General features: G+C 41.7%; 1 protein-coding gene across 3 annotated transcripts in view; it reads right to left on the bottom strand.

Moving 5' to 3' along the window:
- Positions 1-24720, bottom strand: part of IMMP1L (inner mitochondrial membrane peptidase subunit 1) — a 75634-nt gene that overhangs the window by 36151 nt on the left and 14763 nt on the right. For 2 of the 3 annotated variants that reach the window (XM_029061557.2, XM_029061559.2), the window contains exons 2-3: positions 5215-5341; positions 4648-4701 (exon numbers count right to left, since the gene is read on the bottom strand). The gene's annotated coding sequence lies outside the window, so the exon portion shown is untranslated. The remainder of the gene's footprint in view (positions 1-4647; positions 4702-5214; positions 5342-24720) is intronic. The other variant, XM_029061558.2, reaches the window with a different exon arrangement.

Genomic DNA, 24720 nt, shown 5'->3' with positions numbered 1-24720 from the left:
GGGAGAATACAATACAACACTGTACTCGTCCGCTCAACTGTATATATTTTCATTACCCTATTTATTTTGCTAATGAGATGTACATCGCCTTGATTCTATTTATTTGCTATTGTTTTAATGAGATTTTCATCCCCTTGATTCTATTTATTGCTAGTGTTCTTGTCTGTCCGTCTCCCCCGATTAGACTATAAGCCCGTCAAAGGGCAGGGACTGTCTCTGTTACCGATTTGTACATTCCAAGCGCTTAGTACAGTGCTCTCCACATAGTAAGCGCTCAATAAATGCTATTGAAAACAATAAACGGATACAGTCCCTGAAGCTGGAGTTAAAGGCACTGACTGGCGGGATAGGGAGCAGTTGGGTGAGGATTTCTTTGCTCCAGTGAAGTCAGCACAAGGATCGGCGCAGGAAAAGAGTTGCCTAATTCAGCCGGAGACCTCTGACCTTTTCATTCCTGCCCCATCTGGGATGCCTCCTCGCCAAGACCACGGCTGAAGTGGAGATTCTGGCCTTACAGTTAGTGTTCAGGAAACCCTGGGGTGGAACAGGGTGAGCGGAGGGAGGAAGGTGGAGGGGATTGACTCTTCTAGACTGTAAACTCACTGTGGGAAGGGAACAGGTCTACTAACTCTGTCATACTGCACTTTCCCAAGTGCTTAATACAGTGATCTGCACACAGTAAGTGCTCAATAAATACCATCAATTGAACTGATTCACTGCAGTGGCTGAACATATGGATCCTGGGTGAAGGCAGAGATTAGTGTATGAAGTATCTCCAGAGTTTCATATAGTGCCATTAAGAACCGGAGATGCATCTGGGTAAAACCAATGCAACAATGTACGTGTTGGACACCAGGGTGTTAAGGGTCTGGGATCCAAGCCAGGTGCCAAGAGGTTAAAATTCACTTCCAATTCTGTTTCGGAATGGCAAATCATGTTCTCTTGCTATCTTACACTGTAACCTGAAGATTGCAATGTATGGATTATTTCTGTAAAACTTTTGGAGAACTTCATTCAGTTCTGGACCCTGGAGCCAACTTTCATAGGTCCTTTCCTCTGAATTTTGCTATTTCATGTCTTTCCCGCCAGCATACTAATTCATATTTCATGGCACACTGCACTTGGATCTGTGACCTTTGGGCATTTGATATTCACCCCACTCTCAACCCCCCAGCACTTATTGGCTCAGTGGAAAGAGCCTGGGCTTCGGAGTCAGAGATCATGGGTTCGATTCCCGGCTCTGTCACTTGTCAGCTGTGTGACTGTGGACAAGTCACTTAACTTTTCTGTGCCTCAGTTACCTCATCTGTAAAATGAGGATTACTGTGAGCCTCACATGGGACAACCTGATTACCCTGTATCTCCACCAGCGCTTAGAACAGTGTTCTGCATATAGTAAGCGCTTAATACCAACATTATTACATATCTTTAAAACTTATTACAAATTATTCATTTATATTAACGTCTGTCTCCCCCTCTAGACTATAAGTTCGTTGTGGGCAGGGAACGTGTCCACCAAGTGTGTTGTACTGTCCTCTCCCAAGCGCTTAGTACAGTCATCTGCCACTGATTGATGGCAGATCACCACAACTTTCTGAACTTCTTTATTCCAAAAAGATGCGGTTACACAAACCAAAGTCTCCCTGCTTCCAACGTGTTCCGTGCAAGCTGGGGATGAAAGCTGCAGCTGCGTGATCCTGACACCTCTCGGCCCCCACCAACAGGACCCGCTGCCTTTCCAGGACTTGGCACCGGCTCTCCCGCGCACCACTGGGGAGATTCCATCCCCTCCTGCCTTCCACCATCCCGTGGCTATCGGGGAGGGCTGGACTCTGAGCCGGAGGAACCGGAATTTCTGCTCCTCTGACCACAGCACCTGAAGGATTTTGTTTATATTTTGGGCATTTGTTTTTGTGTTCTGTTTTATTTTTTCATCATTTTTGGAGGGTTTGTCTCCAGGCCCTTCTCTCCACTCATACTTTTAGATCGCATACTGCCCAAGGAACAGGGCATGGCCACGTGGCAAGAGCCCGGGCTGGGGAGTCAGAGGCCGTGGGTTCTAATCCCGCCTCTGCCACTTGTCTGCTGTGTGACCTTGGGCAAGTCACTTAACTTCTCTGTGCCTCAGTTACCTCAGCTGTAAAATGGGGATTGAGACTGTGAGCCCCACCTTGAAACAACCCCAGTACTTAAAACAGTGCTTGGCACATAGTAAGCGCTTAACAAATACCATCATCATTACTATTATTATTACTATTTTTCATTCCAACACTTAGTACATGCTCTGAACACTCTAGGCACATCCTTCAAGAGGTCTTCCCTAAACCCCGTTTTCATTTTCACCCTGACTTGCTCTCTTTATTCATCCCCACAGCACTTACCCTCATAGCTGTAATTTATTTATTGATATTAATACCTGTCCACCCCTCAAGCTCCTTGTGGGCAGGGAATATATCCGCTATACTGTACTCTCTCCCAAGCACTTAGTACAGTGCTCTGCACGCAGTAAGCGCTCAATAAATACGATCGACTGACTGACTGAACAGTAAGCGCTTAATATTACTACTACTATTAATTCTAACCAAAATCTGTTACACAATATTGGATAGTTTCCTATTGTTTAGATTGTAACCATACACGTCAATAATATGCCATTTGTGAATCTAGTACTCATGCCATTTTGGCAGGACAAAACTCCCATGCATGCCAAAAGCCTCCTATCATATTTCAAATTTAAGTCTGAATAAAAGAGCAATTAATCAGTAACAGCTGAAAGATTTAACTGTTGATAAACGATGCTGATTTAGGTAAAATAATACCCTTGATTCAGACATATAAAATGACCACATTCTGATGTGTCCTGAGCTTAAAAGAAATGAGACTGCCCTCCCCCCCAAAATAGGCAATATACCAACAATAAATTAAGAAACAATTGCCACCTTCCTTTTAGCTTCTGGATTGATTTTCACAGTTATTTGCCTTTATTTAGGACTTAAAGTTGTTTTGCTGCAGGGCTATGTCTTAGCCTAACAGAACAGGCAGTAGTGGGAACTGGTGGGCTTGAGAAGGTAACAAGAATTGGATAGGCTAGAGAAGACTTTGCAGGAAGATGAAAATATCTTTAGACTCGACAAAATCCACCACGCTGGCTTCGTAGCCATAGGTTGAATAAATCCTCATTCACTTTAAAAGAGAGCACTACAAATGGATGGAAATCTATCAAGTTGAATGGCAGAAATCAAAAATTGAACATATGATCATTCAAAAACAGGATGAAATTCAACCTAGTCAAGGGAGGCGTTTAAGACAAAAGCCAAATGACTCTTTGGATACGAGTACTGCTTCCTGGGAAATATAATGCACCACCTGGGAATTAAAAGATCAATAAAGCGGTCACGCTATTTTTAAAAAGAAACGGCATGGCTCTGGGATATATTAACTGGGATATGACGAGAGCTGGGTAAATAATTCTCCTGCTCTACTTAGCTCCGATCAGATCAGTTCAAAAATACTATGGTTAATTTTGGCACACAAGTTTTAAGGGATATCAAAAAATAAAATCTTTGAGGAATCAGGATTGTATAGGATGGAGAAAATATCACTAGGAGGGAGCACAACTTATTTCCGACATATGGCAGTTACCTCGGTTCTCCCAAAGTATTCATGCCATACAAGATTATCACATTCTTCCAAGAGAGGACTCTACCTAGCAAGATGATGTGACCTAGTATGACCTTTGGGAAAATTATTTTCCTATCTTCAATAGGGGAAAAGAAAGGGAAAACCGCTTCAATCGCAGTACCAGACATGTACATTAAACACAAGGCAGAATGACATGACCCAGAGATGGAGAAGGAAGGTAAAACATCATGACCAAATAATGTAAGATGTACTCTTAAATATCACCATGGAAGGTGAGTCCACAAAATATCCTTAGATTGTTGAGATACATTCTTACATGAAGATCAAGGAATGAACGAAGTTACCGCTTAAAATCCCTTTCAGTTATTTGATTCTCTAGCATAGTAGTGTCTGGGAGACTTAATTTCGAGTTCCAAGTTTTATTAGGAAGTAAATAAAAAACAATGAAAAAACTGTTTCACAAAAAATCCCAACTCATTGGTGCTAAAGGTTTATCTGTGTAAGTGTGTTCCGCTTTTAATTCTCTGAGAGTTTTTTAAAGTTTATAAATAAATGTGTGACTAGTAGCCTGTATTCAAGAATGAACAAAATGAGAATGAGCATCAGAAGCTGCCGAGCAGGCTCTGTTTTTCATGATTTCTTAAGTACCCTGACCACAATTTACTGATTCACTCCTTTTGCTAAAATTTTAGAAGCTAGAGAAAATCAGGACCAAAGAGCCTACAGGTTGTCAGCATCAAAATAGGTCTTTAAATACTAGGAATGGAGCAAAATAGATATGTTATATTTAAAAAGTAAAATAGACTGCTCATCGCAAAATAGAAAGATGGATGAAACATCTGGCTCAACGCAAAAATACACCGAGAGAGAAGCTAAAATAGCTCTGAAAAGCACTTAGAAATCTGCCTACATCCAATATCGATCTAAGCTCCTATGAAAAAGTGATGCCACTTGGTCACACGGTATTGAAGTGTATTAAAAATAGTGTTTTGGTACCAGTCTTACCTGATGGCTTAGATGGTTAGCAAAAATGGGTTATTAATTTCCAAGAGAGATTCACTGGGAATAGAAAAGAAAATAGATGGTGAGTAAAGAGGAGTGAGGAATGAGGGCAGAGGGTTCTAGTGCCCTCCCCTCACTGCCATCCTCCATCACCAATGCCACTATTTAACTGGCAGTAGCCACAGCACCCCAGGCACGCAGGTGGTCGCAGTGGGGATGACCCACCCTGGGATGTACTGTCGCAGCCACATCCCCAGTTCAACTGCAAGTTGGGCTTGTGAGGATTGGAGCTATGGCTACCGGAGCCACTAAATCAAGAGCCCAGTGTGGATATTTCTAAAGTCACGGTGGCAGCTCTCAGATTCCCCGCCTTAGTTCGGGACCCTGGTTTCCAGGGCAACAGCAGTAGCCCCTGGTCTGAATCCCATGGCCCTGGCAGCCCCAATCCATTTCCCATTTCCCAGCCTCTCTTGCATTCCCTTTCTTCTCACTTAATGAAGGAGCACCTTGCTACATCACCCCAGCTTTCAGCTGATTGCGAACACAGTTCAGCCAGCCAAATGATTTTACCTGGTGACGACGTCCTGAATAACTGTGGATTTTGCAGGCATATAAGTGTCTAGTAAAATCTCAAGTGGGCAGCACAACAGATGTGAAATTTGGGGATTATTCAGCCCAAATAGGGACATCTGGTCACCTGGGGGAAAAAAAAAGACATACTGAAACACAGAACTTTTTCAGGTACTGCCTTCGAGTCTTGGAAACCGGGATAATGTTGAAATAAAATTCTATCTGGTCACCTTAATCCCCAGATGCCTTGGGGAAAGAGTGTATTTCTAAGAAGGGATAATTGATAAAATGGTGAGGCAACCATATTTCTAAGACGAAGGTACAAGGCGACATGCCCCTTGCTTATAGAGAAACGGTCTTGGTTTTACCACCCGTCATTGGCCCAGTCCCCGATTCTGCAGACCACCTTTCCCAGACAGCTATTCTTAACCTGTCTGCGCTAATGGGCACGCAGACCCGGCCTATTCCAAGAGAAAGGACAAACTATTTTCTACTCCTATTCCATATAATGAAAGTCCCAGGACAAAACACTGAAAAAGTGGATAAAAAAGGAACGCTTGATAAGCCTAGTTACAACTGCAAAAAGAGAGACAAAAGAAAAAGTGAAAAGTGTAAAGTTCAAAGGAAAATGCAAGGTTAGTAGTAGTAATAGGTAGCATTACGAGCATTTATTAAGCACTTACTGCGTACAGAACACAGAATTAAGTGCTAGGAAAGAATATATGGAAGGGCTTAGATAGGGACCCTGTCCCTCAAGGGGCTCAAAATCGATGAGAAGTAACGTTGCCTAGTGGATAGAGCATGGACCTGGGAGTCGGAAGGTTCTGGGTTCTAATCCTGGCTCCACCATTTGTCTGCTGTGTGACCTGGGGCAAGTCATCTCACTTCTCTGGGCCTCGATTCCCTCATCTGTAAAATCGGGATTAAGACTGTGAGCCTTACGTGAACCCGATTTTCCTTGTATCGGCCCCAGTCCTTAGCACAGTGCCTTACACACAGTAAAAACAAATGCCACGATTATTATTATTATGATAATAATATAAGTAGGGGCAAGGGAACTGGAGACAGACACATGAGGAATGGCTGTGAGGCGAGAGGCAGAGGAGGAAGTTATGGACTCTCCTTCCCTAGAGCTTTAAAGTACTGTTTCCCTTCCACTCCCATCTAGAAAGAGGTGATAGAGAAGGTGCTCATCTGAATTCTCTTTCAGCCATTAGCCTCTTTGGAGACGCAAGAGTTCCCTGCTCACTTTTTCCTTTACCTTGACCGTCCTAGAGACCATCCTTCCCTTCCTCATTTTGTACTTACCAACTGATTGGTACAGTGCATTGTATCCCGTGGACACTTAATAAATGCTATTACTACTATTATTATTGCTACCGAAAAGAGAGAATTAAAATAAATTCGTCCTTTATCTGAACAATGAAAAGGAAAAATATGAAGTGTTTTATATATATACATGTAAACATAGCATATGTATATTTCCTTTTTAATAATAATAATGTTGGTATTTATTAAGCGCTATGTGCCAATCACTGTTCTAAGCGCTAGAGGAGATACAGGGTCATCAGGTTGTCCCACGTAGGGCTCACAGTCTTCATCTCCATTTTACATATGAGGTAACATTTCACAGGATTAATGGTGACTTCTGGCAAGCCAGGCCCACGTCCACAACTGCTCAAGTCTGGAGAATTCCTCGTGCTTACAAACTGCGATATGCTCCCCTTCACTACAAGCCTCAACAGCCTACCACGACCCCACAGAAGAAGTGCTTTGTACTGTCCCCATTCTAGAAGTGAGGGCAGGTCCTGTAGGATTTCAAGTTGAGGGCTAGGCTTGGACCAGAATCCAGGCTCTTCACCCATGCAGTTTTACCTTAAAGGATTCCTCTGTATTGCTAGAAGCTAACCCTATTATCCTCACTTCTCATCTATCTACAGTATCCCCAACTACATGTAATAATAATGTTGGTATTTGTTAAGCGCTTACTATGTGCAGAGCACTGTTCTAAGCGCTGGGATAGATACAGGGTAATCAGGTTGTCCCACGTGAGGCTCACAGTTAATCCCCATTTTACAGATGAGGTAACTGAGGCACAGAGAAGTGAAGTGACTTGCCCACAGTCACACAGCTGACAAGTGGCGGAGCCTGGAGTCGAACTCAAGACCTCTTTTCCACTGAGCCACGCTGCTTCCCCAAATGTAGAATTACGTAGAATTATAAGCTACCATCTAAGCACAGCTCTGAGCCAGCCAATGCTGGCTAAAAGTATATATATATATATATATATATATATATATATATACACGTATAATGATCAATAATGTTTCATTCCTAAAATAACTCATGATTGAAAAAAACCCCACAAATCATTCATAAATCTAGTACCCACTAAAAGCAAACGAAATTAGAATTTTAGTACTTTGGGGAAAAGCACTGAAAGTGATCTAAGAGGAATCAACACCATGGCCGAGTAGACAGAATACAGTCTCCTGGGACTCAGAAGACTCAAGTCCCAACTCTACCACTGGCTCTTGGGTGATGCTGTGGATGAAACTTAACCTCTCTGGGACTCAGTTTCCTTACCTGTAAAATGGGAATAAGGTAGATTGTGAGCCTAGTGTGGGACAGGGATGGTACCCTGTCTCATAACCTTATAACCACCTCAGTGATTAGGACACGATGAACAATTAGAGAAACAGCGTGGCTCAGTGGAAAAAGAACGGGCTTAGGAGTCTGAAGTCGTGGGTTTGAATCCCAACTTCGGACTTGTTGGTTGTGTGACCCTGGGCAAGTCATTTAACTTGCCCGTGCCTCAGTTTCCTCATCTGGAAAATGAGGATCATGACTGGGAGTCCCATGTGGGACATGGACCGTGTCCAACCTGAACAGCTTGTGAATACCCCTGCACGTAGTACAGTGCCTGGCACATAGTAAGAGCTTAACAAACACCATTAAAAAAGAGTTGGTAGCCACACCCCCTGCCTGAGTGGAAAGAGCACGGGCCTGGGAATCAGAGGACCTGGGATCTCACTGCAGCTCTGCCACTTCACTGTGTGATCTTGGGCTGGTCGCTTAACTTCTCTGAGCCCGTTTTCTCATCTGTAACATGGGGATTAAATTCTAATCCCTCCTAGTTAGACTGTGAGCTACACGTGAGACAGGAAGTACATCCAACCTGATTATCTTGTATCTAACCCAACGCATAATACAGTGCTTAGATTAAAGTAAGCACTTAATAAATATCATTATGAACGCGGCTTACGGTTTACATGGGGAAACATACATTAAAATCAATTACCAAGACTCGAAAAATCCATTTATGTTCTGTACTCTTGGGTGACTGATGGGATAATTTCTATTCATTTTCTGATTTCAGTTAATTCTGTATTGTAAAAGAATCAGTCGATGGCACCCTCTTCTCTCTCCTACTCAGACTGTGAGTCCTATGTGGGATAGGGAGTGAATTCAACCTGATTAACCTGTATCTACCCCAGTGCTTGGAACAGTGCTTAACACACAGTAAGTACTATGCTTAATACATAGTGCTTAATACACAGTAAGTCGGGGAAGCAGCATGGCTCAGTGGAAAGAGTACAGGCTTGGGAGTCAGAGGACCTGGGTTCTAATCCCAGCTCTGCCACTTGTCAGCTTTGTGACTGTGGGCAAGTCACTTAACTTCTCTGGGTCTCAGTTACCTCATCTGTAAAATGCGGATTAGGACTGTGAGCCTCACATGGGACAACCTGACTACCCTGTATCTACCCCAGCGCTTAGAACAGTGCTCTGCACATAGTAAGCGCTTAACAAATACCAACATTATTATTACTTAGCAAATACCATAATCATCATAATTATTATCTGAGTATTAATTGTGTGCAGAGCACTGGACTAAGCGTTTGAATGTCAAAGGACACTTAAATACCTCAAAAATATGCAAAGTTTGCCATCAGAAGGAACTGTTAAATTCCATAGGAATATCCGGTACATGATAAAAACTACCCAGAATGATCACTGACTTATTAAAATAAATCTTAAGATGTTTTATTGCATGTATGCCTCTTAAAAGAGACTGCAATTTCCATCTCCCAAAAAAGATCTTTTAAGTCAACCTTAAGGTCCAGTTGACACTTCAATTAATTATCGAAAAAGACAAGTGGCTAGGTATTTTCAGATCTCATGCTATTTATACACTGAAGTTCACAGTACTAGACAGTCTTCTCCACAGTGAGGTGTAAGAGATTCTTCAAAACGCCGTGTTGCGCATGATAAAAAAAACTGAGTTATAAGCATCTTTAATAATTTTTAACAGCCTGAGCGCATCTATCAGAAAAACCGATCTAAGTTCATTTAAAACTTTCCCTCAATTTACAATTGAATATCTAAGTTTGAGAAAAACCCTTTTTACACACGAGAAGAGTTTAGAATTACTTTTTAAACATGAACAGTTTACAGCCTGAAACAATGAGAATGCAACAGTCACATCTTCCCCCGATTATTTTTTTCAGAGTCTGTGCCTTTATAACCTATTTTTTTTCCCCTTTGGTTTATAAAATTAATCACAGCTAGCAGGGTAGAAATCGCTTTGAGCTTCATGAATGACATCCAAGAGATGGGAAAGGATTAGTTCTCAGTTGCTGCCAGTTATAGCGCCAGGTGGTTTTTTCTGCAGTGAAGGTGTTACCGATAATCCCATTACACTGGTACTAAATCTTGCAGACATCAAAATTATCACCGAGGTTCCTTTTCATCCCATCCTTTCCAAATGACTGGAAGTCGCTTCACCTGAAAGAAGTCAAATCCACATGCAGCTGCTGTTTTAGCAGCCAGCGGACTCCCGGAGAATGCCAATCGTGATCCAATTTCGCTGTGCTGGTGGCCCCCTATTCCCTGTCCAATAATACATCTGTTAAAAAATCCTACAGCTACAAATCAAGTTTAATCCTACCAGAGACCTCATGTTGGTCTTGTCTTCCCAAAAGGCAGCAGGTTCTACTGTCTATCTCTGCTAGTGTCTGGGGAATACCCTTTAAATCCCAGCCCTACTTAGAAGAATAAACTAAGGATCACAAAACATGACCTCAAAAACCCTGATATGACTATATTCTGACCCAGAGGCATTCATTCTAGGTGAAGATTAGAACTTTGCATAATAAGATTACACAGCAAGTGAATGATATCAAGGGACAATCCATATGCAGCCGCCTGGTTTTCTATAGCCAGCCTGTGCTCTACAATATGCAGTGCAGACGAAACAGAGCTCGGTCTTTCTAGTTGAAATAAAATAGATTCACATAAATTAGTTGGCCATTTCCAGATTCCTAAATCCCCTATTACATCTTTTATTGACAGCTCCTGTGAGAATAGCACAAATGTTATTCCCTTTTTATTCTGGGCTTCTATAACAATCAGGCTCTGTAATTGAAACGTACATAGATTATGTCTAGAAATTAACATCTTGTTTGCTGTAATCTTGGATTACAATTGACTGTGTACATAATAAAATTAGGAAATCAATGGAAGGATTTATCATCTGCCTGGAACTAGTGGCATTGTTTAAAGGATAGTTTAACGTTTTGTGCCAACACTTTAAAGACAATAGTCACATGGAATAGTAGATTAAAATGTGATTAAGTGAAAAAACATTGACTACACGTGCATCCAACTGTATGGATTACCACCAAACTATATGAATTTTAGAGAAAACCATAAAATGTTATAAAATGCTTCTAGCCTTCAGGTCTTCTCTATCAGCTAAGTCCTAACTGAGGATGAGGATCAACTGTAGTTCAGTGGAAAGTACTTTTCGTCTTTTTCCTCAACTACAGTTTCACTGATCAAGGTTAAACTGCTGTACCAAATTTGTTGTACTGTACTTTCTCAAGCGCTTAGTACAGTGCTTTACACACAGTATAGAGGTCAATAAACACCACTGATTGTCTGTACACTATTCATGTACAGACTGTACTTGAAACCAAATAGTAAATCCAAATCAGGAAGAGTTACTTTCTAAAACTCTCACTTGCTTTGCTATCCCTGAAGTATTTATCACTGTGATAATCATTACTATATATGAGAATATTATTACAGTACACACTAGAATGCAGTTTAGAGAATTCTTGGTGCCTCGGAAACTAATAAAGAAAACACTATCAGCATATATGATTTAAACAGTATCTTTCCTTCGACAAGGGCTAAATACCATATCCATCATCAACAATCCATTCAATATCCAAAAGGCATGTAGGAGTCAGGGGTCCTTATTTTTTCTCTGTAAATGAAGAAATGGAAATGCTGCGAGGGGAAGAAACTTGCCTATACATTCACTGGCAAATTAGGATTCGATCCCAGGTCCTGTGCTTGAAGCAGTATTCTTCCCTGTCAGGCCTCTTCTTTAGCAAGAGGAAAAACATATACCATTCGTAAGAATGAAAATAAAAACCTCACAATAGCTAACAAATTTGGGTATGCAGTACATACAGACACTATAGATTTTTAATTATTTTGCCAGGAAAAAAAACTAAACTGTGAGACGAATGGTTGGAAAATAAATTGTCAAGCTACCTGGGAAAAATCTCATGCTTCAGGGCATAAATTGATTGCAAAGATCCAACAACAACGTCTCCTCCCCCTCACCTAACATGGTACAATTCACTGGTTGAATTTCTAAAAATTGTCTGAGTTCCTCAACACTAAAGCTGTGGATCTGAACTGTCAGCCACATTTTAAGACATAGGGCTGGTGCATTTATTTTTCAGAAAACTAAAAATCTCACCTGCCCTTAAAATTCCAGGATTGCCACATATTACAGAGTCAGATTTAATAGACAAATGTGACCCTTAAACTTCGTACTTCATTGGCACGCTGAACTAGCAATCTGCATTCAATAATTACCAAAAACATACTGCTGTTCATTATCAACTAATAAAGCCAAATACCATTGAGTTCAGAATGATGCTGAATGCTGGAAATACGTGCACTAAAATAAAATTTTTGCATATATGGATCCAAACTATAAGTCTATATATGATTTTGTTCAGGCTGTTACTGAGCTGTACTAAACAAATAGAAAAGGCTTGCCCTTTCACTTGAAATGGGCCACTTTTAACTGGGGTCATTTGATCCATTTCCTCCAAAAATCTATAATAATATTAAAATAGGATTAAGAACAATGAACTCTATATAGCTCCTCTTTGATGAAAATAGGCCACAAATAACACAAGGTTTTAGAATAAAAACAAATAAAATACTTTAAAAATGGGGAAAAATAAAAATCACAAGCTTTTCTTTTAAATGAATACAATATGCCACAATGTTATATTTACAAAAAATCCAGACCAAATAGTTAACCCCACACTAAACTACCCCAGGTAGCTGTAAAATTGAAGTTCACGATTACAAAAGAAGACAAAACACTAATTTAAGAATCCTAATCCTGGCACCAAGTCTGGCAAATATGGTGAATAGCAGATTATTATTTTACTTAGAGAAAAAACCCTATAAATGTGGTTGGTCACCCACACAAAAAGGAACATTACTGTACAGTGCTCCTAAACCTTTAGCCGATGTAGACGGTGGCCTAGATTGACATCGTAGCAGCTCCCCAAATCAGTAAACTAATTTAGGATCTAGGATTTCTTAAAAAGATTCCAAAGCACAAGTGTTTGCTTGTGCTTTGTTTGTTTGCTTGTTTGTAATTTCACACCCTCGAAACGTTAAACTGCTTAATAGCAAAAGTACAACTTTTTCCTAAAATGGATCCATATTAGTAGTTCTCCTGCCTATTTAGACTGTCAGCCCCATGTGGGACAGGGACAGTACCTGGCCGGATAATTTTATATCAGCCCCAGTTCTCAGTACAGTGCACATAATAAAGGTTTAATAAATATCAAAATTATCATTAATATTAATTTCTTAACCATGCCAAAATAATAGCGGCCTTGATGGTCAGCAAGAGTTTTCTTTATTGCAAATATCAATAAATTCCAATTTTATAAACACATCATAAACAAGGATACAGGGAAGAGTCAGAAAAAGGAAATTTTAGCATTTTAAGAAAAAAAAAAAAGGACAGGACTCTAGAAGGCAATCCAGATGGTTTCTCCTAGTTGCTTTCTACTGTTCGCCCTAACTCTGGGTAAATTTTTTAATATAATTATTTTGTAAGCAAAGGACATACCTCACAGATTAAAATTAAATATCTCCCTTTTTTAAGATGTGGAATTGGTTTTTGGATGAGCTACGTGAACCTGGACAGATGAAATATACCGATACTATTTATAAATCCCATAGTCTGCCTCTCCACTTGCAACTGGTATGCTTTGAAAATAAACTTATGGAGTTTACATAAGCATTGACCCATTCAATGTCTACCTCTTCGTAATTTGTCTTTAGTGAGAGTTGTTCAAAATGTTTAAGACCAATGTAAATTCTGAATTTTGCACAGAGCATAATTTCAATCAATACTGTCACCTCATGGCAAATGCATTATCTTCAATTATATCAAAATTCAAAAATAGATTCCCCTCATATGGATACAAGTATTAAAGAAAGTTTCTAAACATCAGTAGATGAGTGCAACGATATTCAGTCTAAGTTAATCCCCAGACATCCAAATCCATGAATAAAAATTCATCAGTTTTAAATACACTGAGCCTATTAAGCAAGAACAAAAGCATATGCACAAAAGAGCTTTTAATATATTTCAAAGCCCACAAGAGCCATGGTCTCATTAAAATTATAAATTACACAAACATGGAATGAAGATTCAAACTGCAGTGCAGCTAAGCAGATTACAGAAAACCCCGCGTTCCATATGATAACACACCATGGCCCTCCCAGATGGGGGCTTGGAACAAAAAGGCCATCACCACAGCTAGGGAAAAACCTCCTTGTGATCTCTGGTTTCTGTTCAGCAGATGACAGCCAAATAATATGTTGATTATTCTGTTTGTGCTGCTAAGCTTGTAAGACGGAATAAAAGCGATATGATCTATTGTGAACTCAATGCTAATGTGTTGCTCCACTCATAAATAATATACTGAATTTATTTGGGAACTACCTTTTTATCTGAATTTCAGTTTTTAAATGCATGAACTAAAATAAAAGCCAGCAGAAAATACTGTTATTTAATTTGAGACTTTAATTCAAAAATGCAGCCGACATCATAATAGGTGAGAAAATCCGAGTACTTAGTGAGAAGTCAAGTACAATCACCTTTTTTGAGTTTTAGCACAATGACCAGATACCAGATATATCTGAAGACTGGAAACGACCAAACTGCAGATTGAGGAAATCAAAGTAAAGGCATGCAAAAATACACAAGTATATGCATTGACAGGGAAAAACCCTCAGCAGTATAAAAAGTCTGTTTGTGCAAAGCAGAACAAACAACAGGATAGTTTAACCTGCTAAAATGACGATTACATTTTAAGACTGCACTAAGAGATCAGTGTCTCCACTCCATCAATTGGGTTTTAAATTAATTCTTAATTGGCCTGAAATGAAAAGTTAAAAGAAGAAAATCTTAAAAAATAAATCAAAATCTTCAACTAGAAACTACTCAATCAGGGCCTATGGGGATGTTTGCTTCTGTTTTCTCAATTATTTGGGGATTTGGAATTTCAGTTACCATGCTCATAAGATACAAAAGTAACTCGGTAAAGTGGGTAGTCTAAAGCAAAAGACACTTTACGTACAAACATATGAGATGCTGATGTGCCAAAGATTTTATCCATTTTTAAATGCAAGTGTCTTCATATCGATGATCTTAAAAAAAAACAAACCCTACAAGCAAGGCCCGTTTGTCCACACATCAGAAATTCCACCATCTTTCTTTTCAGTGAGATAGAATCTATTTGTGATTGAGTCCAAGCACCAAGCCGACCTCACACACTTCAAATTTACCCTTTCCTGCCTTAACTCTGCCCTCTCCTCCGCCAGGCAAAGCTTCTTCTCCTCCCTCATCGACACCCATGCCCGTCACCCCCGCCGATTGTTCCGGACCTTTAACTCTCTCCTTAGGCCCCCTGTTCCTCCCCCTCCCCCATCTCTCACCCCCAATTATCTGGCCACCTATTTCCTCACGAAAATCAACACGATCAGGTCTGAGCTCCCCAAAGCCACCCCTCCGCCTCTCCCCTCCTCCCCACCAACCCCCTCCCCTACTTTCCCATCCTTCCCTGCAGTATCCTCAGAGGAGATCTCCTCCCTCCTCGCAAGTGCCACCCCCTCCACCTGCGCCTCGGACCCCATTCCCTCTCAACTTCTTAAAACCATCGCCCCTGCCCTCCTACCTTCCTTAACTTCTATTTTTAACCACTCAATCTCCAAGGGCTCCTTCCCCTCTGCCTTCAAACATGCCCACGTCTCCCCCATCCTAAAAAAACCCGCTCTTGACCCCACTTCCCCCTCCAGTTATCGTCCTATCTCCCTACTACCCTTCCTTTCCAAAATCCTAGAACGAGTCGTCTACAATCGATGCTTAGAATTCCTTAACTCCCATTCTCTCCTAGACCCCCTCCGATCTGGCTTCCGTCCCCTCCACTCTACCGAGACTGCTCTCTCTAAGGTCACCCGTGACCTCCTTCTTGCCAAATTCAATGGCTCCTACTCCATTCTGATCCTCCTTGACCTCTTTGCTGCCTTTGACACTGTCGACCATCCCCTCCTCCTCCATACCTTATCTCACCTTAGCTTCACGGACTCTGTCCTCTCCCGGTTCTCCTCTTACCTCTCTGGCTGGTCATTCTCGGTCTCCTTCGCTGGAGCCTCCTCCCCCTCCCATCCTTTAACTGTTGGAGTTCCTCAAGGGTCAGTTCTTGGCCCTCTTCTGTTCTCCATTTACACTCACTCCCTCGGTGGACTCATCCGCTCTCACGGCTTTGACTACCATCTCTACGCAGATGACACGCAGATCTACATCTCCGCCCCTGTCCTCTCCCCCTCCCTTCAGGCTCGCATCTCCTCCTGCCTCCGGGACGTCTCCACCTGGATGTCGGCCCGCCACCTAAAACTCAACATGAGCGAGACTGAGCTCCTCATCTTCCCTCCCAAACCCGGTCCTCTCCCAGACTTCTCTATCACCGTGGATGGCACGACCATCCTTCCCGTCTCTCGGGCCCGCAATCTCGGTGTCATCCTTGACTCGTCCCTCTCGTTCACCCCACACATCCTATCCGTTACCAAGACCTGCCGGTTTCACCTCTACAATATCGCCAAGATCCGCCCTTTCCTCTCCACCCAAACGGCTACCTTACTGTTACGGGCTCTCGTTATATCCCGGCTAGACTACTGTGTCAGCCTTCTCTCTGACCTCCCTTCCTCCTCTCTCGCCCCGCTCCGGTCTATTCTTCACTCCGCCGCCCGGCTCATCTTCCCACAGAAACGATCTGGGCATGTCACTCCCCTTCTTAAACAACTCCAGTGGTTGCCTATCGACCTCCGCTCCAAACAAAAACTCCTCACTCTAGGCTTCAAGGCTCTCCATCACCTTGCCCCTTCCTACCTCTCCTCCCTTCTCTCTTTCTACCGCCCACCCCGCACGCTCCGCTCCTCTGCCACCCACCTCCTCACCGTCCCTCGGTCTCGCCTATCCCGCCGTCGACCCCCGGGTCACGTCCTCCCGCGGTCCTGGAACGCCCTCCCTCCTCACCTCCGCCAAACTGATTCTCTTTCCCTCTTCAAAACCTTACTTAAAAATCACCTCCTCCAAGAGGCCTTCCCAGACTGAGCTCCTCTTCCCCCTCTACTCCCTCTGCCATCCCCCCTTTACCTCTTCGCAGCTAAAGCCTCATTTTCCCCTTTTCCCTCTGCTCCTCCACCTCTCCCTTCCCATCCCCACAGCACTGTACTCGTCCGCTCAACTGTATATATTTTCGTTACCCTATTTTTGTTAATGAATTGTACATCGCCTTGATTCTATTTAGTTGCCATTGTTTTTACGAGATGTTCTTCCCCTTGACGCTGTTTATTGCCATTGTTCTTGTCTGTCCGTCTCCCCGGATTAGACCGTAAGCCCGTCAAACGGCAGGGACTGTCTCTATCTGTTGCCGACTTGTTCATCCCAAGCGCTTAGTACAGTGCTCTGCACATAGTAAGCGCTCAATAAATACTATTGAATGAATGAATGAAAGTGTTATGTTTCAACTACAAATTGGGGAGTGTGGGGATAACAGACTGAAGTTAAAGCACTTGATGACACGCGATTTTAAATGTGGCATATAAAACAGCCTCAGAAAAGGTCCTCACAGAGGTAGCACCAAACAACTCTCTCCAACACCGTTTTCCAATGTGAGATTCGGGGGACTTCCCCAGAGGACTCTGACTTTACCCTTGACCATGGAGGAAGAGAGTGTGGGAAATCTGACTAGCATGAACAAGGAGACCGTGAGATATCTATGAACGCTTTACAGATTCCAGAAGATCCTTGCTGGAAATCTTAGAGCTCAACAAATTCCAACCAGAAAAAAAAAATTGAATGCCTCCTAAGAGTAGGATTATCATCTAACCAGCACTTTTATGATCAGCACAAAACTCCAAATTTCTGAAAATGTCCACCAAAATTCCCCAAATCTGAGAATGCTGCTGCTGCTGATGGAGCTGCTATCCCCCAGCTCCTTCCCTGAAATGTTCCTATGCTTTGGGGTTTGGTTGATTCTGGCTGACCTCTAGACTGTAAGCTCGTTGTGGGCAGGGAATGTGACTTTTCTATTGTTACACTGTACTCTCTCAAGCACTTACTACAGTGCTCCACACACAGTAAGCGCTCAATAAATACAATAGACTGACTGACCGAAATGTGATGGTGACAGAATTCATGGCTCCAATCCTCAAATTCCAATTCAAAAGCTGAGGTGTCCAGAGAGCTCCCCTTTCTTATTTACTCCTTGCTCATTCATGGATGCTTGTTCACACAACTCAATCAATCAATCAGTGGCATTTGATTGATCTCCTAAGTCTATCCTACATTTAAAGTCAGGGAGAATCCAGGAATAGTTGTTTCAATTATTTTCTCAATAGAATTGTATGGGACAAGATTCAGTACTCCTGAATCTAGCACTAGGCCATTCAGAGAGACAACATGGCCTAATGGAAAGATCATGGGCCTGGGAGTCAGAAGGACTTGAGTTCTAATCCTGCCCCTGCCACTTGTCTGCTGTGTGATCTTGACCAAATCACTTCACTTCCTCTGTGACTCAGTTACCTCCTCTGTAAAATGGGAATTAAGACTGTGAATCCCATGTGGGACATGGACTGTGTCCAATCTGATTAGCTTGCATCTACCCCAGTGCTTAGTACCGTGTCTGACACATAGTAAGTGCTTAACAAGCACTTATAAAAACTTAATATTAAGTACGTATTGGGTGTAGAGCACTGCATTACGCTATGGGAAATAACACAAGGGTGAGAATTACATATGGTCTCTGGCCCCCAAAGGAGCTCACAAGCTAAGAGTAAAAGGTGTTGGTGACAGAAACATAAGGAAAGATGAAACAATAAAGACACAAAAACAACATAAAAGACAAGGACAGTGACAGGGTGCTTGAGAGAGTGATAGGGACAGAGCAACAGAGCAGAGTGTCGGGTTCCTTGCGGCTCAGAGACCAAGAGTCACAGATGCTGACACAACCACTGCTTTCCCAGTATTTTAAAGGGTGAGGTAGCTTCATGTCGCTACTGTCTCTTTGCCCTTACCAGGCCAGATCTGAGGCAGATGGAATGTTCCATTGGGGCTGGGCAGTTTTCCTCCTGTGCTCCAGGCTTTTAGGGAAGGGGACCGATGGGATCTCCTGCTCCCGGCATTTTCTCTCCTAAGCGAAGGTTAAAATCCTAAAGTAGTATTCGTAGTACTTCTGAAGTGTACAGTCATGATGTAGTGGATACCACACAGGCCTGGGAGTCAGAAGGTCGTGGGTTCTAGTTCCGGCTCTGCGCCTGGTTTGCTGTGTGACACTGGGCAAGTCACTTCGCGGCTCTGGGCCTCAGTTACCTCATCTGTAAAATGGGGATTGGGACTGTGAGTCCCACATGGGACAGTGACTCTGTCCAACTCCATTTGCCTTTATCCACCGAACTGCTTAGTACAGTGCTGGCACATTGTAAGTGCTTAACAAATACCATCATTATCATTATTAGTACTATTATAATATCCCAGTGTCCTGAGACAATGCATCTTCCAAAAGGGCCTACCTTGTTATTAATTCTCCACCGTTTGCATTATCCTCTTTCCCACCTCAGGCATTTAAGCTAGTAAATCTCTACTCATAAGGACCGATAGGTTATAGAAAGCAGGATACTCTGGACCAGAGCCAATTTCCTGTGGCGATTCTTTGAAGATAATGTGTAGTAGCTGGATAGAAACACACATTTCACAAATACGGAAACCGGACCCCAAAAGAGGACAAAGTTATCCATCAGAGGAGCAAATTTCACTTCTGTAGAATCCTCCAAAGTTACGTATTCAACACTTTTCCTGCCAAGCTACCCTCTCAATCCCTTACTACCCACCTTTCATTCATTCATTCAATAGTATTTATTGAGCGCTTAGTATGTGCAGAGCACTGTACTAAGCGCTTGGAATGTACAAGTCGGCAACAGATAGAGACAGTCTCTGCCATTTGACGGGCTTACAGTCTAATCGGGGGAGACGGGCAGACAAGAACAATGGCAATAAATAGAGTCAAGGGGAAGAACAACTCATAAAAACAATGGCAACTAAACAATGTTAAACACCTGTTAAACAATGAAATTTGTTGACTATTATGATATTTTGATTCCTCTTTCATATTGTGTTCTAAATTTTATACTACCTTTTCATGTAATTTTAAGTGAGCTCAATTCTCCTAGTGTTTAGTTTATTTCAAGCTGTGCATCAGGCTCTTTGAGAGGGGCATTTCCTTTGAATCATTAGGGCCCATTTAATGCATTCAGCTGTTTTTTGGGGTTGAAAGATAAAATTTTAATATCAATTATGTAATTCATTTATTCAGTCATATTTATTGAGTGCTTACTGTCATCAAATGACTTCAGTGACAGTAAGATGTTGGACAACAATAATGAAAACTGTGCCACTTATTAAGTGTTTTCTATGTGGCAAGCACTTTGCTAAGCACTGGGACAGATACAGTGCAATCAGATCAGACAGTCTCTGGCCTACATTGGGCTCACAGTCGAAGAGGGAGTACAGGTATTTAATCCCCCTTTTCCCGATGAGAAAATGGAGACACAGAGAAGTTAAGTGACTTGTCCAAGGTCACAGAGCAGGCAAGTAGTGGAGCCAGGATTAGTCAGATCTCCTGACCCCAGCTCTTTCACTAGGCCATGCTGCTTCTCTAATTCTTTCCCCACTGTGTGCACGTAAAGACTGAGCCTTGCTGCACTTTATATTTGCTAGAAGCTTGGAACCATTTTCAACTCAATCTCCTGATGTCCCAATTTTTTTTTTAACGTTAGCCATCCTATTTCTGATTGCTTCAGGACAGGTTAGTCTGTCTGTTATCCACAAATGTGCCACATTGTCTGAGGTTTGTTTTATCATGCCCCTAAAATGTTTCTTCTGCTTACTTATGGATCCCACACTTCAACTCATCATATCCCAATTATTTGGGTATTTTACCTCACATATCTTCTACTCATTCAGCCCATTCCCTGAAAGTGTGATACGATAAAAATGGCTTCAATATTGATAGACTGGTAGAATGCCTCCAATGGCTCTCACTGTTTGCCACATGAAACTTAAGTATGATATGTAGGTGGCAAAAATGACACGGTTCTAAGAAGTTCACTGGCGTCTGTGGTGAATCCAAGTTTCACCGATCTGAAGATTAGGTATCAGACATTGTACATATATTGCTGCAATGTACTAAAAGACTCCCTGACAGCAGAAAGAAATAATGATCCTCTCCGAATGCCTAATTTGCCATCAGTAACCCTGGGCCCAGGAGAATTAGATACAATTTTTACCTCAAGCACTACCTTAAAATATTCTGTCAAAGAAGAAAGTACATGTGAGGTAAGCAACTTATATGAAATAGCTGTAGCTGATCTAATGATCACAAAATTTAACCTTTCAGTGAAATGTTCAGAAATATTTTTAACTTCATCTTTAGAAAATCGGTCTTAAATGAAAATTTTCTCTAGCTTTCCAATATACTTGCCTACCAAGAAATCTTAAAAGCAAACTCTTTTGGTCCGGGCTGCTGCTAAACAAAGTGCTTCATTTATCAAAATTTAAACCAGATGATTTCCAAAAATGAATGAGTTCAAACTGTTCCAGAAACTATCAAAATCAAATTGGTCTAAAAACCACCCTTATTTATCTCTTAAATATTACATTTCAAGAAGCTATGTGACCAAAAATTCAAGATTACAATCTTTCTTTCCACAAGATATGATATATAACTATGTATATATGCATGTGCTAATCACTGAATACTAACACCTGCAACATTTAAAATTGAAAATCAAATTAATTCAAAACTCACATGTCTATATCAACGCCAGCTCACTGAAAGTCACAATCTTGGTTCCAAAAGACTAATATCAATGGTATTTACTGAATGCCTGAGTGGGAAGTTCTGTATTAAGTCGTTTAGAGCAGTACAATACAAACAAGATATACAATCAGTGCCCTCCAGGCACTTACAAATGAAGGAGACTGACAGACAAAAATGATTTACAAACACTGGGAGTAGGATGAAAGACATACTGGAAGTAGAACAAATGAATCAGGGTGAACTTTCTGAATAAATGATTTCATATACAATTGAATATGAACATGTAATAATAATAGCAATGAAGGTATTTGTTAAGCATTTACTATGTGCCAAGCACTATTCCAAGTACTAGGGTAGATACAAAGCAATCAGGTTGTCCCACTACTCCTCAAAAGCCTCCAATGGTTGCCATTTTACCTCCACAACAAACGGAAACTCCTTTCCACAGCTTTAAAGCACTCACTCTTACTCTCCTAGAGTTATTCCCCTCCTACCTCATTGATCTCTTACTACAACCCACTAACTTCACTCCTCTAATGCCAACCTACCCACTGTAACTCGATCTCGTCTACCTCGTCGCCAATCCCTCACCCCCATCCTCCTTCTGTTCTGGAATTCCTTCCCCCTTCACGTTTGATAGACCCCACCTTCAGAGCCATCCTACAATCGTATCTTCTCCAAGAGGACTTCCAGGACTAAGCCCTTCTTTCCCTTATTTGCACTCCCTTCAGGGTCATTTATGCACTTTGGTATCCTTTAAGCACTCGATATCCACTCTGCCATCAGGACTTACGCATACACTCGTAATTTACTGTAATATTTGTCTTCTCCTGCAGACAATATGATCCTTGTGGACAGAGATCATATCTACCAGCCCTGTTGTACTGGACTCTCCCAAGGGGTTAGTAGAGTATTCTGCACTCAATAAATACCACTGATTGATAGAAATAAAACATATGAACGCATTAATTTTGTCAAACTAATGTTTGGACCTTTCCCTATTGTCACCTGTCCTTTGATTAAGGGACAACCAGAAAGCAATGGGCGCTCTCTGTGGGCAGGGAACATGTCTATCAACTCTGTTACATTCTACTCTCTCAAGTGCTTAGTACTAGTGCTCTGCAGCTTGTTGTGGCCAGGGAATATATCTGTTGTTATATTGTATTCTCCCCAAGCACTTAGTACAGTGCTCAGCATACAGTAAGCACTCAATAAAAACCACTGTCTGACAGTAAGAGCTCAATAAATACAATTGATTAATTCTAATCATATTTTGTATGAATCTGACCCCTTCCTCTATTTCCTAAAATCATTGGTGTCTACTTTTCTTCCTTCCCTGACCTGCTTCTTTCCCCTCCACCTTCAAATCGGCCTATTTCTCCTCCCCAGATACTAAAAAAACCCCTCTCTGGATTCCACTGCATCTTCCTGTCATCACTCTATTTGCTGCCCAAACTCCTCTAAAGACTGTATACACCTGCTGTCTCTACCTCCTCTCCACCAACTCTTTTCTTGACCCTTCAAAATCAGATATCATCCCTCTTTACTCTACTGAGACTGATCTTTCCAAGATGACAGATGGCCTCTTCACTGCCAAATCTAACGGACTTGGTTTTATCCTCATCCTTTTAAACTCTCAGCCACATTGGACACTAAGGCCACTCTCTTCTGGAAATATGAACACTGATTTTATTGACACAGTTCTCTTTTCATCTCTCTGGCCACTCCTTCTTAGATTTAGGCAGGCCCTTCATCTCCCTCTCACCCCTTAACTATGGGTGTCTCTTCGCACCTACCGTCACTCCTTTAGCGAGTTTATGCACTCTGGAGACTTAACCAGCACATCGAAGTGGATGTCTCCCACATCTATCTTGCTAGTACAGCACTCACATCTCCACTACAACCTTGCATTTCCTCCTGACTCTAAGACACCACTTTGAGGCTATCCCGCTGGAAACTCAAGCTCTCTATGTCCAAATATCATTACACAAATTAAATTTGGAAACACCCATGCATAACCCCATTTTAGTCATACCCCTCATACATGCATTTAAATTTACAAAGAGATTATAGTCTCACACATACCACACACACACACACACACTCTCTTTCTCTCTCTTTCTCTCATGCACCCTATGAAGTCAGATTTAACTCACATTTTCAATGGGGTACAGAGTGGAGGTGCTGCTTTGAATAGTGTCATACAACCTTGACCCTCCTCAATACCATTTATTTCTAAATACCATTAACCAGATCATTTTAAAAGGATAGTACAAGGAAAGGAACAAGTCTGGGAGGGATGCATGCAATGAAAAACAACCCATAAGGATAACTGGGAAAAAACAGGGAGGAGGATGAAAGAAAAAGAAGGATAAGTAACAAGCAGTTTAGGTGATTAACATGGTGAAAATGGAGTGTTAGAAGTTCAGAAGTGCCTGCACTGGGCACTGTTAAAAGAAAAAGTCTTGGAATGGATTTATTTGTCTGGCCTTCTCTTTTGAAATGTGACAAAGTACAAAGAGGCAGCATGGCCTAGTAGAAAGAGCATGGTCTTGGGAGTCAGAGGACCTGGGTTCTAACCCCGGATCTGCCACTTGCCTGTTGTGTGATTTTGAGCGAGTCGTTTAACTTCTCTGTGCTTCGGTTTCCTCATAAGCAAAATGAGGATTCAATGCCTGTTCTCCTTCCTAATTAGACTGCAAGCCCCATGTTGGAAAGAGACTGTTTCTAACCTGATCATCCTGTATCTACCCCAGTTACTGGCGCATGTTAAGAACTTATCGAAGACCACATTTATTATCATTACTGTTGTTGTTGCTACAAACAGCAAGTCCCTGAGATAGCATGGCAATGTGTCAAATATCACCTGTTTCTCAACAGTGCTGATTCTCTGACGTTCTTTCAACTAGCTGTTTCACGGGCTAGTTTGTTTCATGTTTTAGTTTCCTCTGAGCTTGTTGAGGGCAATTTTGGAGGCTGAAGGGCAATATAACAACATAAGTACCACTAT

The sequence above is a fragment of the Ornithorhynchus anatinus genome, chromosome 3 (genome assembly GCF_004115215.2).
Source record: "Ornithorhynchus anatinus isolate Pmale09 chromosome 3, mOrnAna1.pri.v4, whole genome shotgun sequence".
Lineage (NCBI taxonomy): Eukaryota > Metazoa > Chordata > Mammalia > Monotremata > Ornithorhynchidae > Ornithorhynchus > Ornithorhynchus anatinus.
The sequence above is the reverse complement of the archived record's forward strand: the minus strand, read 5'-3'. Positions and strand labels throughout refer to the sequence as shown.